Genomic DNA, 15,463 nt, shown 5'->3' with positions numbered 1-15,463 from the left:
GAGAATCCTTATAATCAAGGACAGACAAAAGAAATTACTTCATCACAACAAGACTGGTTGGCAGTGTGGAGGAGGTGTGAGAAGGCTAGATGGACTCCCACAGGCAGCAGCTAACGTTCCAGAGGGATATTTCAGTGGCCAGGGAGTCCTCCTGAGAAGTGTGGGGTCTAAATCCCAAGCTAGGCTCCCCAGCCTATAGCACCAGAGCCAGGAAAGGAACCCAGACAACATCCAGCTGTAAAAAGCAGCAGGGTTTCTGTCTGCCAGGGAGAAATGGATAGGGATGCAGAGAGCCTCTTAAAGGGCCAACACACAAAATTCCATCTGCGGCCACTTACACTGGGCTCTGGCAGAGGGAGAGCCAAGTGGACTAGAGACTCATGAGGAGAGTCTGGGGCTGGTGGCTCTGGGGAGAGAACTGAAGGAACAGCCATCAGGATCTCTGTGTTGAGTCATTCCCCATACTGTGGAGAGCCATTTTTCTCAGGCAGAGCATTCACCCCCAAGTGGCATCAGCCTGAAGGGAAGCAATAGCCACACCCACAGGAATTACTGTGCCCCACCCTGTGGAGCTTAAACCAGGCTGCTGAGGGATGTAGCTGGCAGTTATTTTAGTGAATAAGTTTAACAACTAAGGATGATCTCTGGGAGCTCTGAGACTTTAGCTGACCCTCTCCTGGGTTTGGTGCCGGTAAAAGCAACCCTTGGTGCACAGCCTGGATCTTTCTACACACAAACAGGCTCATCAGAGGATGCCACAAACTGTGTATTGCTGATAGCTCCAAACAGGTTGTTCAGGGCTGGTCATGGGCAGTCACCAACCTAGGTCTGCACCAGAGTCTTTGCAGATCTACCTAATACATAGAAACACACAGAGAGGCAAACAAAATGGGAAGGCAAAGAAACAGGCCCTAAATGAAAGAACAAAAGAATCCTCCAGAAGAAGAAATAAATGAAAGGGAGGAAAGCAACTTATCAGATATGGAGTTTAGAGTAATGATTAAAAGGATACTCAACAGCATGAAAAAAGACATAGAAACCATAAAAAAGGGCCAGTCAGAAATAAAGATTGCAATATCTGAAATAAATAATACATTGGAAGGAATAAACAGTAGGTTAGATGAAGCAGAGTATAGATTCAGCGATTTGGAAGATGAAGTAGGAAAAAAACACTCATGCAAAGCAGCAAAAAAGAGAATTAAAGAGAATGAGGAGAGCTTAAGAAATATTTGGGAAAACATGAAGCATAATAATATCCGCATCATGGAAATACCAGAAGGAGAAGAGAGCGAGCAAGGGACCAAGACTCTGTTTGAAGAGATAATGACTGAAAACTTCCCTAGTCTGATGAAAGAAAAAGACATACAAGTCCAGGAAGTGCAGAGAGTCCCAAACAAGATGGTCCTAAAGAGGCCTACATCAAGACACATCATAATTAAAAGGCAAAGCTTAAAGACAAGGAGAGCATCCTAAAAGCCATGGAGAAAGGCAGGTAGTTAATTATAAGGGAGGACCAATTGGACTGTCATCTGATTTCTCAACAGAACATTTTGGGCCAGAAGGGATTGCCATGAAACATTCAACGTGATGAAATGCAAGGACCTGCAACCAAGGCTACTTTACCCAGAAAGGATTTCATTTAAAATTGAAGAAATAACAAAGAAAGAAAACTTCAGGTCAATATCACTGATGAACATAGACGCTAATATCCTCAACAAAATATTGGCAAACTGCATCCAGCAATACGTTAAAAAGATCATACACCATGATCAAGTGGGATTCATCCCAGGGATGCAAGGATGGTACAATATTCACAAATTAATAAATGTAATAAATCACATAAACAAAATGAAAGACAAAAATCACATGATCATCTCAACAGATGCAGAAAAAGTATTTGATAACATACAGCACCCATTTATGATAAAAACACTCAGCAAAGTGGGACTAGAGGGAGCATTCCTCAACATAATAAAGGCCATGTACTAGAAACCTACAGCCAACATTATACTCAATGGACAAAAACTTAGAGCTTTCCCACTAAGATCAGGAACAAGACAAGGAAGCCCTATTCAACATAGTATTGGAAGTCCTAGCCACCACAATCAGACAATAAAAAGAAATAAAATATATCCAAATTGGAAAGGAGGAAGCAAGACTGTCATTGTTTGCAGATGACATGGCAGTCTACATAGACAATCCTAGAAACTACACCAAAAAACTATTTTACCTAATAAGTGAATTTGGCAAAACAGTGGGATACAAAGTCAGTATTCAGAAATCAAAGGCATTTTTGTACACCAACAATGTAACATCAGAAACAGAAATCAGGAAAAAAAATTCCATTTAATATAGCAACAAGAAAAATAAAGTACCTAGCAGTAAATCTAACCAAGGATGTAAAAGACCTGTACTCAGAAAACTACACAACACTGAAAAAAGAAATTAAGGAAGACACAAACAAATGGAAGCATGTACCACTCTCATGGATTGGAAGAATTAACATCATCAAAATGGCCATACTACCCAAAGCAATTTATAAATTCAATGCAATCCCTATTAAACTACCAATAACATATTTCACAGATATAGAACAAACATTTCAGAAATTCATAAACGGCCCTGAATAGCTGCAGCAATTTTGAGAAAGAAGAACAAAGTAGTAGGGATCACAATATCTGATATCAAACCATATTACAAGACCACTGTAATCAAAACAGCCTGGTACTGGCATAAGAACAGACACATAGATCAATGGAACAGAATAGAGAGCCCAGAAATGAACCCAAGTCTCTATGGTCAATTAATATTTGACAAAGGGGACAGAAGCATACAATGGAGTAAAAATGGCCTCTTCAACAAATGGTGTTGGGAGATCTGGACAGCTACATGCAAAAAAATGAAACTCGATCATCAACTTACACCATACACAAAAATAAATTCAAGGTGGATAAAAGACTTAAATATAAGTCATGACACCATAAAAGTCCTAGAGGAAAACATAGGCAAGAAAATCTCAGACATTCCACACAGCAATATCTTCAGTGATATGTCCCCTAAAGCAAGGGACATAAAGGAAAGAATAAACAAATGGGACCTCGTCAAGTTGAAAAGCTTCTGCATGGCTAAAGAAAACAGCATTAAAATGAAAAGAGAACCAGCTATATGGGAAAACATATTTGCCAATGATACCTCAGACAAGGGTTTGATCTCCAAAATATATAAAGAACTCACATGACTCCACTCCAGGAAGACAAAAAACCCAATTAAAAAATGGGCAAAAGACTTGAACAGACATTTCTCCAAGGAGGACATACAGAGGGCCCAGAGACATATGAAAAGATGCTCAGCATCACTAGCCATCAGCAAGATGCAAATTAAAACCACAATGACATACCACTTCACACCAGTCAGAATGACCATCATAAACAAATCAACAAACAACAGGTGCTGGAGAGGATTCGCAGAAAACGGAACCCTAGTGCACGGTTGGTGGGAATGTAGACTGGTGCAGCCACTGTGGAAAACAGTACGGAATTTCCTCAAAAAACTAAAAATGGAACTGCCTTTTGACCTGGCAATTCCACTGCTGGGATTATATCTTAAGAACCCTGAAACACCAATCCAAAAGAACCTATGCACCCCAATGTTTATAGCAGCACAATTTACAATAGCCAAGTACTGGAAGCAACCTAAGTGCCCATCAGTAAATGAGTGGATCAAAAAACTACAGTACATTTACACAATGGAATACTATGCAGCAGAGAGAAAGAAGGAGCTCCTACCCTTTGCGACAGCATGGATGGAACTGGAGAGCATTATGCTAAGTGAAATAAGCCAGGTGATGAGGGATTTAAATACCATATAATCTCACCTTTAACTGGAACCTAATCAACAAAAGAAAGAAGCAAGCAAAATATAACCAGAAACATTGAAGTTAAGAACAACCTGACAGTTACCAGAGGGGAGGTGGGAGGGGAGAAGGGGAGAAGGGCTTTCTGGAACAACTATAAAGGACACAAGGACAAAACCAAGGGGAGGGGTGGAAGCAAAGTAGGAAAGTGGGTTTGGCTGGGGTGAGAGGGGAGTGATGGGGGTAAATGCAGACAACTGTAATTGAACAACAATAAAATAATTAAAAATAAAAAATAAAATTGAATAAATAAAGATCCCAGACAAGAAAATGCTAAAGGAGTTTGTTAATACCCAACAAATACTGCAACAAATGTTAAACGGCTTGCTAGAAGAAGAAAGAAGAAAGAAGAAAGAAGAAGAAGAAGAAGAAGAAGAAGAAGAAGAAGAACAACAACAACAACAACAACAACAACAACATCAATAGAGAAAAATAGTTTAAAATAAAATGACACTAAATACGTATCCATCAGTAATCACCTAAATGGAAATGGCTTAAATGCTACAACCAAAAGACATAAAGTAGCTGAATGGATAAGAAAACAAGATGCAAATTGAAAGATACACACAGACTAAAAGTAAAGGGATGGAAAAAAATATTTCATGCAAACGGAAAGGAAAAAAAGCTGGGGCAGTAATACTTATATCTGAAAAAAACAGACTTTAAAAGGCTGTTTTTAAAAGTCTACTAAAAGGCTAAAAAGACTTTAGTCTTAAAATCCCAGGCTATAGTAACAGACATAGGATACTACATAATGATAAAGGGAACAATCCAACAAGAGTTACCAATAAACTTAGTAAACATTTATGCACTCAAGACAGGAACACCTAAATAAGCAAAGGAAATATTGACAGACATAAAAGGAAAGACTGACAGAAATACAGTCATATGAGGGGATTTTAACACCCCCATTGACTTCAATGGATAGATCTTCCAGACAGAAAATCAACAAGGAGACAATGGCCTGAAATGACACACTAGAACAAAAGGATTTAATTGATATCTTCAGAGCATTTTATCCCCAAGCAGTAGAATATACATACTTTTCAAGTGCACATGGAACGTTTTCTAGGATAGACCACATGTTAGGACACAAAACAAGTCTCAATAAATTTAAGAAGATTGAAATCATGTCAAGCATTTTTTCTGATCACAATGCTATGAAACTAGAAATCAATCGCAAAAGGAACACTGAAAAATACACAAAGACATGGAAGCTAAATAACATGTTATTAAACAATGGGTCAACAACAAGATCAAGGGAGAAATCAAAAGATACCTTGGCACAAATGAAAATGAGAACACACCATATCAAAATCTGTGGGACACAGGGGAAGAAATCCTCAGAGGGAAATTCATAGCATCACGGGCCTATCTCACAAATACAAGAAAAAGCTCAAATAAACACTCTAGACCTCTGGTCAAGACGGTGGCGTGTGCAGACATAGCTCACCTCTTTATACAACCACATCGAAATTACAACTAAAATATAGAACAACCATCAGTCAGAACCTTCAGAAATCAAGTTGAATGGAAGCCTGACAACTATGGAATTAAAGAAACCACATCCATCCAGACTGGTGGGAGGGGTGCAGACATGGAATGGGCTGGTCCCTTGTCCACGTATGGTGGATAAAAATTCAGGAGGGATATGTCGGGAACAAGTAGCCCCAGCCCCACACCAGGTCCCCCAACCTCAGGGTCCCAGTGTCAGGAAGATAAGTCCTTACAACTTTTGGCTGCAAAAACCAGTGGAGATTGAGTTGGTGGAAGAAACTGGTGGAGTCCCAAGCAGCTCCTCTTAAAGAACTCACTCATGGACTCACCTACTCAGACTCACTTCCTCTGAGCTCCAGCGCCAGGGTAACAGGTTGAAAGGCACCAGTGGTATACAGGGAGAAACTGAAATGTCTAGAATCAAGGCAAGCAGAGGCCATTGTCCCTTTTCTAAAACTTCCCCCCACAGAGCCAGCAAACTGGCTAACACTGTTGGCCCTGCCTTGGAGATCCTCAGAGACTCCGCCCCACCCAATTTATGGTCCCACCCAAGCTGCTTTTCCATATAAATGGCTGGCCTTGGCTGATTCTTCACAATTCCTAAATCCTCTCAAACAACCAACAGCTGGCCTCAGTGAGCCCCAGGTTCACTATCAGCCGCCAGCTTAGGTTCACAGCTTGGCTTCATCTGGGGATCTAAAGCTCAGCACAAGTATTAACCATCTCAGACTTCTTTATAGCTCAGGCAGGGTAGCCCCAGGTAAAACACAGTGATTTTGGCCTGCACCACCCAGAAAACCCCAGGACCTATGCACCCAGTGTACTGTTACAAACCACATAGGAGACCACCACAGTGCCCCTGCACAGCTGATCCTCCATGGAGGGTGGAGATTGGTGGTCAGTGGTCACAGCTGGTCCTTGCAGCTGATATGCATGGGTAAATCCCTCCTATTGATCTGCCAAAAGCAACCAAGGCTCAACTACAAGAGGAGGGTGTACTCAGCCCATATGAAGGGTGTACCTTGAGTACTCAGTTTGGATGACAGGACAAGCTGTGCCACTGAACCCTACAAGACACCTACTACATTAGGCCACACTACCAAGACATGGAGTCAAAGCAGCTCTGCTTAATACATAGAAACAAAGATAGGGAGATTGCCAGACTGCCAAAATGGGGAGACAAGAAAACATGACCCAAAGGAAAGAACAGATCAAAATGCTAGAAAAAGAGCTAAACTAAATGGAGATAAGCCATCTGCCAGATGCATAATTCAAAACACTGATTATAAGGATGCTCAAGGAATTTAGTGAGGACCTCAACAGTATAAAAAAGATCCAGTCAGAAATGAAGGATACGCTAATTAAAATAAAGGACAATTTACAGGGAACAACAGTAGAGTGGATGAAGCTGAGAATCAAATAATGATTTGGAACATAAGGAAGCACAAAACAACCATGTGGAACAACAAGAAGAAAAAAGAATCTGGTAAAATGAGGATAGTATAAGGAGCCTCTGGGACAACTTCAAGAAGTCCAACATTTGCCTCATAGTGTTGCCATAAGGTAAAGAGGAAGAGCAAGAAACTGGAAATCTGTTTGCAAAAATAATGAAAGAAAACTTCCCTAATTTGGTGAAGAAAATAGACATGCAAGTCCAGGAAGCACAGATAGTCCCAAACAAAATGGATGTAAAGAGGCCCACTCCGAGACACATCATAACTAAAATGCCGAAGGTTAAACATAAAGAGGGAATCTTAAAAGCAGCAAGGGAAAAGAAGTTAGTTACCTACAGGGGAGTTCCCATAAGACTGTCAGCTGATTTCTCAAGGGAAACTTTGTAGGCTAGATGGGATTGGCAAAAAATATTCAAAGTAATGAAAAGCAGGGACCTATAGCCAAGATTGCTCTATCCAGAAAATATTATTTAGAATTGAAGGGCAGATAAAGAGCTTCCTAGACAAGAAAAAAACTAAAGGAGTTCATCACCACCAAACATTAGTATATGAAATGTTAAAGAGACTTATACAAGAAAAAGAAGATCAAAATTATGAACAATAAAATGGCAAAAAATACAAATCTATCAACAATTGAATCTAAAAAACAAACTAAGCAAACGAGAATAAAAGAGATAGAATCATGGATACAGAGAATGTTTTGATGGTTGCCAGATGGGAGGGGGCTGTGGGGGAATGGGTAAAGAGGTGAAGGGATCAAGAAGTATAAATAGGTAGTTACAGAATAGTCATGGGGATGTAAAGTACAGTATAGGAAATGGAGTAACCAAATAACATACACATGACCCATGGACATGAACAATGGTGGAAAGAATTGACTGAGGGAGGGAGTGTGGGGTGCTAGGTGTGTAGGGGCAAGGGGGAAATATCAGGACAATTGTAATAGCATAATCCATAAAGTATAAGTAAAAAAATAAAATAAAATTACATATAAAAGTGAAAATGGACTAGAAAGTAACATATAACAATAAACTATTTTTAAAATTTAAAAAAGCTGACTTTACTCTTAAAGAAACTTGAAAAAGAAGAACAAACAAAGCCTAAAGTGAATAGAAGGAAGGAAATAATAAATATCAGAGCAGAAATAAATGAAATAGAGTCTAAAAAATTACAAAAGATCAATGAACCAAGAACTGGTTCTTTGAAAAGATAAAAAAGATTGACAAACTTTTAAACAGACTCATCAAGAAAAAAAAGAGAGAGGACTCAAATAACACCAGAAATGAAGAGGAGAAATAACAACTGACACCAAAAATACAAAGGATTGTAAGAAAATATTATGAACAACTATATGCCAACAATTTGGACAACCTGGATGAACTGGATAAATTCCTAGAAATACATAATCTTCCAGAATCAAATCAGGAAGAATCAGAGAATCTGAATAAAGAGATTACACCTAGTGAAATTGAAGCAGTAATAAAAAAATCTTCCAACAAACAAAAGCTCTGGATTGGATGGCTTCACAGGTGAACTTTACCAAACATTCTGGGAAGAACTAACACCTTTCCTTCTCAAACTATTTCAAAAAATTCAAGAAGAGAGAAAGCTTTCAAGCTCATTTGATGAGGCCAGCATTATCCCAATTCCAAAACCAGATAAAGACACCACAAAAAAAGAAAATTACAGGCCAATATCCCTGATGAACATAGTTGCTAAAATCCTCAACAAAATATTAGCAAACCAAATATAGCAATACATTAAAAAGATCATATACCATGATCAAGTGGGATTTATTCTGGGAATGCAAGTTTGGTACATCCTTCACAAATCAATAAATGTGACTCACCACATTAAAAAAATGAAGGATAAAAACCACATAATCATATCAATTGATGCAGAAAAAGCATTTGATAAAATCCCGCACCCATTTATGATAAAAACTGTCAGCAGAGTGGGAATAGAGGGAACATACCTAAACATAATAAAGGCCATATATGACAAACCCACTGCCAGCATCATACTCAATGGGCATGATGCTGGTAGTTCCCCTTAATATTGGGAACAAGACCCGTATGTCCACTTTCACCTCTCTTATTCAATATAGTACTGGAAGTCCTAGCCATAGCAATCAGACAAGAAGAAGAAATAAAAGGCATCTAAATTGGAAAGAAAGAAGTAAAACTGTATTTATTTGTAGATGGCATGATACTGTACATAGAGAACCCCAAAGATTCCACCAAGAAACTACTGTAACATAAATGAATCCAGTGAACTAGCAGGATACAAAATTAATATCCAGAAATCAGTTACATTTGTATATGCCAATAGTGAACTAACAGAAAGGGAAATTAAGAAAACAAGCCTATTTACAATTGCTTCAAAAATAATAAAATACCTAGGAATAAATCTAACCAAGGCTGTAAAAGACCTGTACATGGAAAATTGTAAGACATTGAAGAAAGAAACTGAAGAAGATACAAATAGCATATACCATGTTCATAGAGAGGAAGAATTAACATCATTAAAATGTCCATGTTACCCAAAGCAATCTATAGATTCGATGCTATTCCTATCAGGATTCCAATGTCGTATTTCACAGAACTAGAACAAATATTTCAAAAACTTATATATGGAAAGACAAAGGCCCTGCTTAGCAACAGTGATCCTGAGAAAGAACAAAGTTGGAGGAGTCATGCTACCTAATATCAAACTATACTATAAGGCCATAGTAATCAAAATAGCATGGTACTAGCATAAAAACAGACACATACATCACCAGAATAGAATTGAGAGCCCAGAAATAAACCCATACCTATGTAGTCAATTAACATCTGACTATTGGGAAAATTGGACAGATATGTGCAGAAAAATGATACTATACTATCTCTTACACCATGAACAAGAATAGATTAAAAATAGATTAAACACTTAAATATTAGACCAAAACCATAAAAACCCTAGAAGAAAAGATAGGCAGTGAGATCTTGGACATTGGTCATAGCAATATTTTATCTGATATATCTCCCCAGGCAAGGGAAACAAAAGAAAAAAAAAGAAAAAATGGGACTACATCAAACTAAAAAGGTTTTGCACAGCAAAGGAGACTATCAATAAAATAAAAAGGCAAACCACGGAATGGGAGAACATATTTGCCAATACATCTGATAAGGGGTTAATATCCATATTTATAAAGAACTTTCAAAAATCAACACCAAGAAACCAAACAATCCAATTAAAAAATGGGCAAAGAACCTGAATAGACACTTCTCCAAGGAGGACATACAGATGGCCAGTAGACATATGAAAAGATGCTCAATGTCACTAATCATCAGAGAAATGCAAATTAAAACCAAAATGACATATCACCTCATACCTGTTAGAACAGTTATCATCAATAAATCAACAAATAACAAATGCTGGTGAGGATATGGAGAAAAGGGAACACTTTTGCAGACTGGTGCAACCACTATAGAAAGCAGTATGGAGATACCACAAAACATTAAAAATGGACATGCCTTTTGACCCAGCAATCCCACTTCTGGGAATATATGTGAAGAAACCCAAACCACTAACTTGAAAGAACATAAGCACTGCTATGTTCACTGAAGCATTATTTACAATCGCCAAGATACGGAAGCAGCCCACGTGCCCATCAGTAGATGAGTGGGTAACACAACTATGGGACATTTACACGATGGAATACTACTTGTCCATAAAAAAGAAGAAAATTCTACCCTTTGCATTAGCATCTATGACGTGGAGAACATTACGCTAAGTGAAATAAGCCAATCAGAGAAAGACAAATACCATATGATCTCACTCATATGTGGAATCTAAAGAACAAACTGAACTAACAAGCCAAATAGAGACAGACTCATAGATAGAGAGCAGGCTGACAGCTATAGGGGGTGGGTGGGTGGGGGGGTGGAGGGATCGATCAAAAACGACTCATGGACAACAGTGTGGTGATTGCAGGGGGGAGGATGGCATAAGGGAGTTAAATGCTAATGGAAAAATACAATAAAAATAAAATGTAAAATAAAAGAAAAAGAAAAGGTTTTATATTATTCAAAGATTTACTGATTATCTCAAGGCAAAAGACTTAAAACTTGTAAAATCAACACATGTGTTTCTTTAACAGAAGAACAAGTGTTCCAAATGTGCTGACCTCTGGCGTGCTGGCTCTTGTGACTGTCACACGTGCACACACACACACACATACAATACCCGTCGGGCAAAGTTAGTATTTTAGCAGCGAATGTAACTTTGCTTTAAAGGAATCCTGTTTGGGGGAAAGCACTTTGAAATTGATGTTTGGACCTGTGACCAATATCATGTAATTTTAATGCCACAATGAAGCATGTCAGTGTCGCCTCCAAGACTGTCATAGCCACGTCTTCAAAATTAAGAAGTATACTTCTGAACCAATTTTACGATCTTTCAAATGAAGACTTTCAAGAATTAAAAAAATCCCATTGTCAAAAATATTTGCAAGAACAACTGATGAAAACCTCATTGAAGATGTCGGCTTCATGGACAAAGGAGTTTTCTGGTAGAATTTCACATGGATAGATGCGATTTAAACAGTGAGAACTGTGATTTAATAAGTGCAGTCAAAGACAGAATTCTTCTATTTGGGTCTATTTCTTTCTGAGGTTTTTTTTTTTTTTTTTTCATTAACAGCCATTAGGACCAAGTATTGACATTAACTGGACTTAAAAGCATACTTTCTAGTCTCATAAAATATTAAACTGATTTATTAATCCCATTTTAAATCATGGTGCTCTCATCAAACATATGTTTGCTAATAACTCTGAAGTGAAAAGAAAAAGGTATATTGTACCATTCGTTAAACATGAAATAATTTAGTCCTGGCCAGGTGGCTCAGCTAGTTGGCGCATCTTTCTGGGCACCAAGGGGTTGTGGGTTCGATTACTGATTACCCACCAGGGCTCACACCTAGATTGCGGTTAGATTACCCCACCACCCCCACGTCAGGGTGCTTCGGAGAAGCAACACGTCGATGATTCCGTCTCTCTCTTCCTCTCTCTCAAATGAATAATCATATCCTCAGTTGAGGATTTAAAAAATGAAGTACATAATTTAAAATTGTTTCATCTTCACCACATCCTTTAAATGTTTTTTAGTGTGCTTTATAATATATTAATAGAGTTGCACGTGCAAATTATTTAGAAACAAGTTGTAAATATCAAGCTACGGGTAAAAAGAATAAAACTGGTGCTTAAATGAGACAACTATGAAAGCAGCTGGCACAGTGAGGACACAAAGCGGGGACTCACTAATGAATAGTTTTATTTCTCCCTCGGGGACGAATTTGGTGTGAGAGATGAAGAGGAGAAAGTCAAAACGTCTCCCAAGGGTTGGCTGGGGGAGAGGTGCCGGTGCTGTCATCCACGAAGGCTGGCGCGCTCCTGGGGGGAAACGAGGAGTTGGAGTTTGGTTACGTTTTCCTGCGCTTAAGAACCTCTACGTGGAGACGTGTCCCAGGAAGTTGGATACACCATCTGCAGCTCTGGAGCATTCAGGGCTGGAGATGAGGTTCAAGAATTGTTAGCAGGCAGAAGGTTGTTAAAACCATGGAGGTGGGTGAGACCCCCAGAGTGGGCCAGTGGATGAGAGGAGGCAGGCGGCTGTGGGGCCGCGGGTGAACGCCACAATCAAAACCTTCTAGTGGAGGTACCTGCCACATTTCAAGAGAGGAGAGGTGGCGCCAACTCTGAAAACTGTACTCGGAGCATTCAAGGAAGGCGTGGTCAGCAGGTTCAGACACAGGGAAGAGGCGAGTAAGGGAGTTACAGAGCACTCACTGGCTGTGGGAACAAGGAAGCCAGTCGCGAGACCCGGAGAAAAACCTGTGCCTGCGAGTGCGTTCAGCTACAGCAAGTAAGTCACCTGTTTGACGGTCGTGACCTCAGAACCTCACCTTGGGAAAAGTCGCGGCGGGAGGGGAGGTTCGGGCACATCCGCACCGGCGGGGAGCGTCCTCGGGGCCGGTGGCTGGCAGCGGAGGCGAGGTCCGGGGAGCTTGGCTGCAGTCTGACCCTGGCTGAAGCCCGCGCGCTCTGGCCGGCCGGCCGAAGGACAGAGCAGCCCCTGGCTCTCAAGTTTCCCGCAGCAGCGCGGCCCGGTGCTCAGGTGGAGGCGGGCAGGCCTGGTTGGCCGGCGGCGCGCAGGACTGACCTGCGTGTTGGTGGCGGCCCGCGGCCTCTCGCTGCTGGTCCCTCGCCTCTCCTCCTCTCCTTGCCCAGGTAATAAGGCAGGGACCGAGGACGCTTCTTCCCTGCGGAGACGGCTCTCCTCCTCCCTCGGGGCGGGCCCGGGGCTCTGGGGCCGAGGATCCGCAGCGGTGTAGCCTGGGAACGCTCGGCCCTCGCCAGTGTCGGCTGCACAGCCGGCTCCTGCCGAGGGTGGGCGGGGGCGCCGCCTGGCCGGGTTCACGCCCAGCTGGCTGCAGTGCGGGGCAGCCCTCTACTAGTCGCTTACCGTGCGCTCTGCCTATGGTTGCCACCTGCTTCCAGCCCTGCGGGCCGCCCCCTGTCGGTCCACAGCAGGGCCCTGTGCCCCGAACCCGGTGAGTGCGCGCGATGCTGCGCTGCTGACCTTGGGTCCTGAGCCCCGCGGCCCCTGCCGCCCGGGGCGGGAGTCGGAGCGCCTTGGGGTAGGGACCAGGACTCTGGGCTTCCCAGGTCACCGAGGCGGAGGCGCGAGTGCGGCCGCCGACCCTGGGCCCCTCCCCTGCCCGGGCCCTTGCTTGTGCTCCTACCCTGGTCTCTGCGTTGGCCCGGGCTCCTGAGGCCTCAGGTGAGCCGCCGCATCTCAGCTCTCTGGTGGCCTAAACTGGATTTGCGGCCTCTTAAGCGCCGGGAAGTGGCGCCCGAGGACTGGCCGGATGCTTACTGCTGAGGTGGACTTCCACCTGGAGGCAGGGGGAAGGACAGGATAACAGGGTGATGGGGTCGGTTGAGGCCTTCATCCTTACCTCTTTGGCTCCTCCTGGCAGAGGAGGTGTGCTGCTCTGGCAGTCTGCTTTCTGCCCTTGAACTTGCTAGGTGCTTTGCCAGGGGAGCTGCTAATGGCTTGTCTTGGCTGGCAAAAGGCTCTGGGGTGAGTTTTGAGAGGCCCTGGAGTAGGAGAGGCTTGCACTAACCAGTGTCATTTTCCCGGGCTCTTAGGTCCTTGTGTGTGCCTGGAAGCTTGGTGATAACAAATTACCAAAGGAGCTAGGGGGAAGCACTAGGAGGAATTTTAGCATGGTCCTGAGCTCTTGTTGGCTATCCCCCTGGATGTGGCGACCAACATTTGACCATATTCAGGGAAAAGCTGGCTGCAACTGGAGCCCTCATAGGAGAAATTCCTCCCCTGGCTTTGAAGCATTAATGGTGAGGGGTCTTCAAGCCCTGGGACCAGGCAGACAGAGCCCTGTCATCTCTCACCTGAGTGCTGACAGCAGGTGTGGGGTGGTGAGCCTCGCCTGGCTGCGACTCCGAGGGGCTGGCTTGCTCTGAAGATGATGGTAGGGGGTTGCCCAGTCTGAGAATCATGGGGCTTGCATAGGTGGGTTGCTGGAAGATTCTTGGGCCTCTCAGCCCCACCTTTTGTCCCATCTCAGTCCTTCTGAGATCCTGGGTAAGGGGTGAGTGGCTCTCAACCAAGTCAAGAAATGGCACAAGATGAGGCCCATTTCTTTTGTCTTCACACTAGGTGAACTAATCTTCAACTGGCCTCAGAATCAATCCTATATCTTGAAAATATGATGGGAACATAAAAAGTAGCCTTAGAGAAAAGCAGGAAGACACCTTTTCTTTCCTAAAGCTACTCAGTGGCCTTCCTGGTTCTTCCACCAAATGTATTCACTTCTTAGTCCTTCTGTATGCTTGCTGCATATCTGGACAGGAGGCCATGGCTTTGGGCTATGATATATGAGAGGCTGGGGCATAAGAGGATGGGCTCACGGCTGGAGTGCTGGCCGTGCACACTCAGCAAGAAGTATCATTCATTGGGAAGAAGGCTATTTCTCCTGATCTAGTGTCACATTTAACCATGGTTTCCTTTTCCTTGCCCCCAAGTAAGAGTTTGAGAGAGAACCTGGCACACAATAGTACTCCATAAACATTGTTGAATAAAAGGATTCAGGGTCTAGATAAAAATCCGTGGTTATTTCCTCAGCTGGACTCCCTCACACCTGATCTCATGATGACAGTGATGTTGCTAGATGATTCTTATAAAGCACGTACGTTGTGCCAAGTACTATTCTAAGCACTTTACATATGCTAACTAATTTGATTGTCATGGCAACGTATGAGGTCAGTACTATTATTAATCCCACTTTATAAGGAATAGAACTGAGCCAGAGAAGTTTAGTCACTTGCCCAAGGTCATGCAACTAGGCGGTGGAACAGGATTCAAACCTAAGTAGTCTGGCTAGAGTCCATATTTTTAACCACACATAGTACTGACTCTGAGCATGCTCTAAGTAGGTTAATCATTAGCTCATTGACACCTTCGTTATTTTATGTCCCCATTCATCAAGTATTTACTGATGCCTACTATATTCCAGGCAGGGGACACAGTGGAG

At 42.2% G+C, this 15,463-nt stretch overlaps 1 protein-coding gene and 1 long non-coding RNA gene across 4 annotated transcripts in view; one reads left to right on the top strand and one right to left on the bottom strand.

The window, feature by feature from the left end:
• Positions 1-15,463, bottom strand: part of LOC128780860 (uncharacterized) — a 66,862-nt gene that overhangs the window by 49,136 nt on the left and 2,263 nt on the right. The window contains exon 2 of the long non-coding RNA XR_011651194.1: positions 12,812-13,804. This is a non-coding gene — a long non-coding RNA (uncharacterized lncRNA). The remainder of the gene's footprint in view (positions 1-12,811; positions 13,805-15,463) is intronic.
• Positions 12,324-15,463, top strand: part of AMPD3 (adenosine monophosphate deaminase 3) — a 45,662-nt gene continuing 42,522 nt past the window's right edge. Inside the window, exon 1 of one of the 3 annotated variants that reach the window (XM_024558768.4) lies at positions 12,324-12,771. The gene's annotated coding sequence lies outside the window, so the exon portion shown is untranslated. Of the gene's footprint in view, positions 12,772-13,002; positions 13,137-13,337; positions 13,460-15,463 lie in introns of those variants that run through there. The other 2 variants (XM_045194053.2, XM_053924110.2) reach the window with 2 other exon arrangements.

The sequence above is a fragment of the Desmodus rotundus genome, chromosome 5 (assembly GCF_022682495.2).
Source record: "Desmodus rotundus isolate HL8 chromosome 5, HLdesRot8A.1, whole genome shotgun sequence".
NCBI classification, from domain to species: Eukaryota; Metazoa; Chordata; class Mammalia; order Chiroptera; family Phyllostomidae; genus Desmodus; species Desmodus rotundus.
This window is presented reverse-complemented; position numbering and strand designations above follow the sequence as displayed.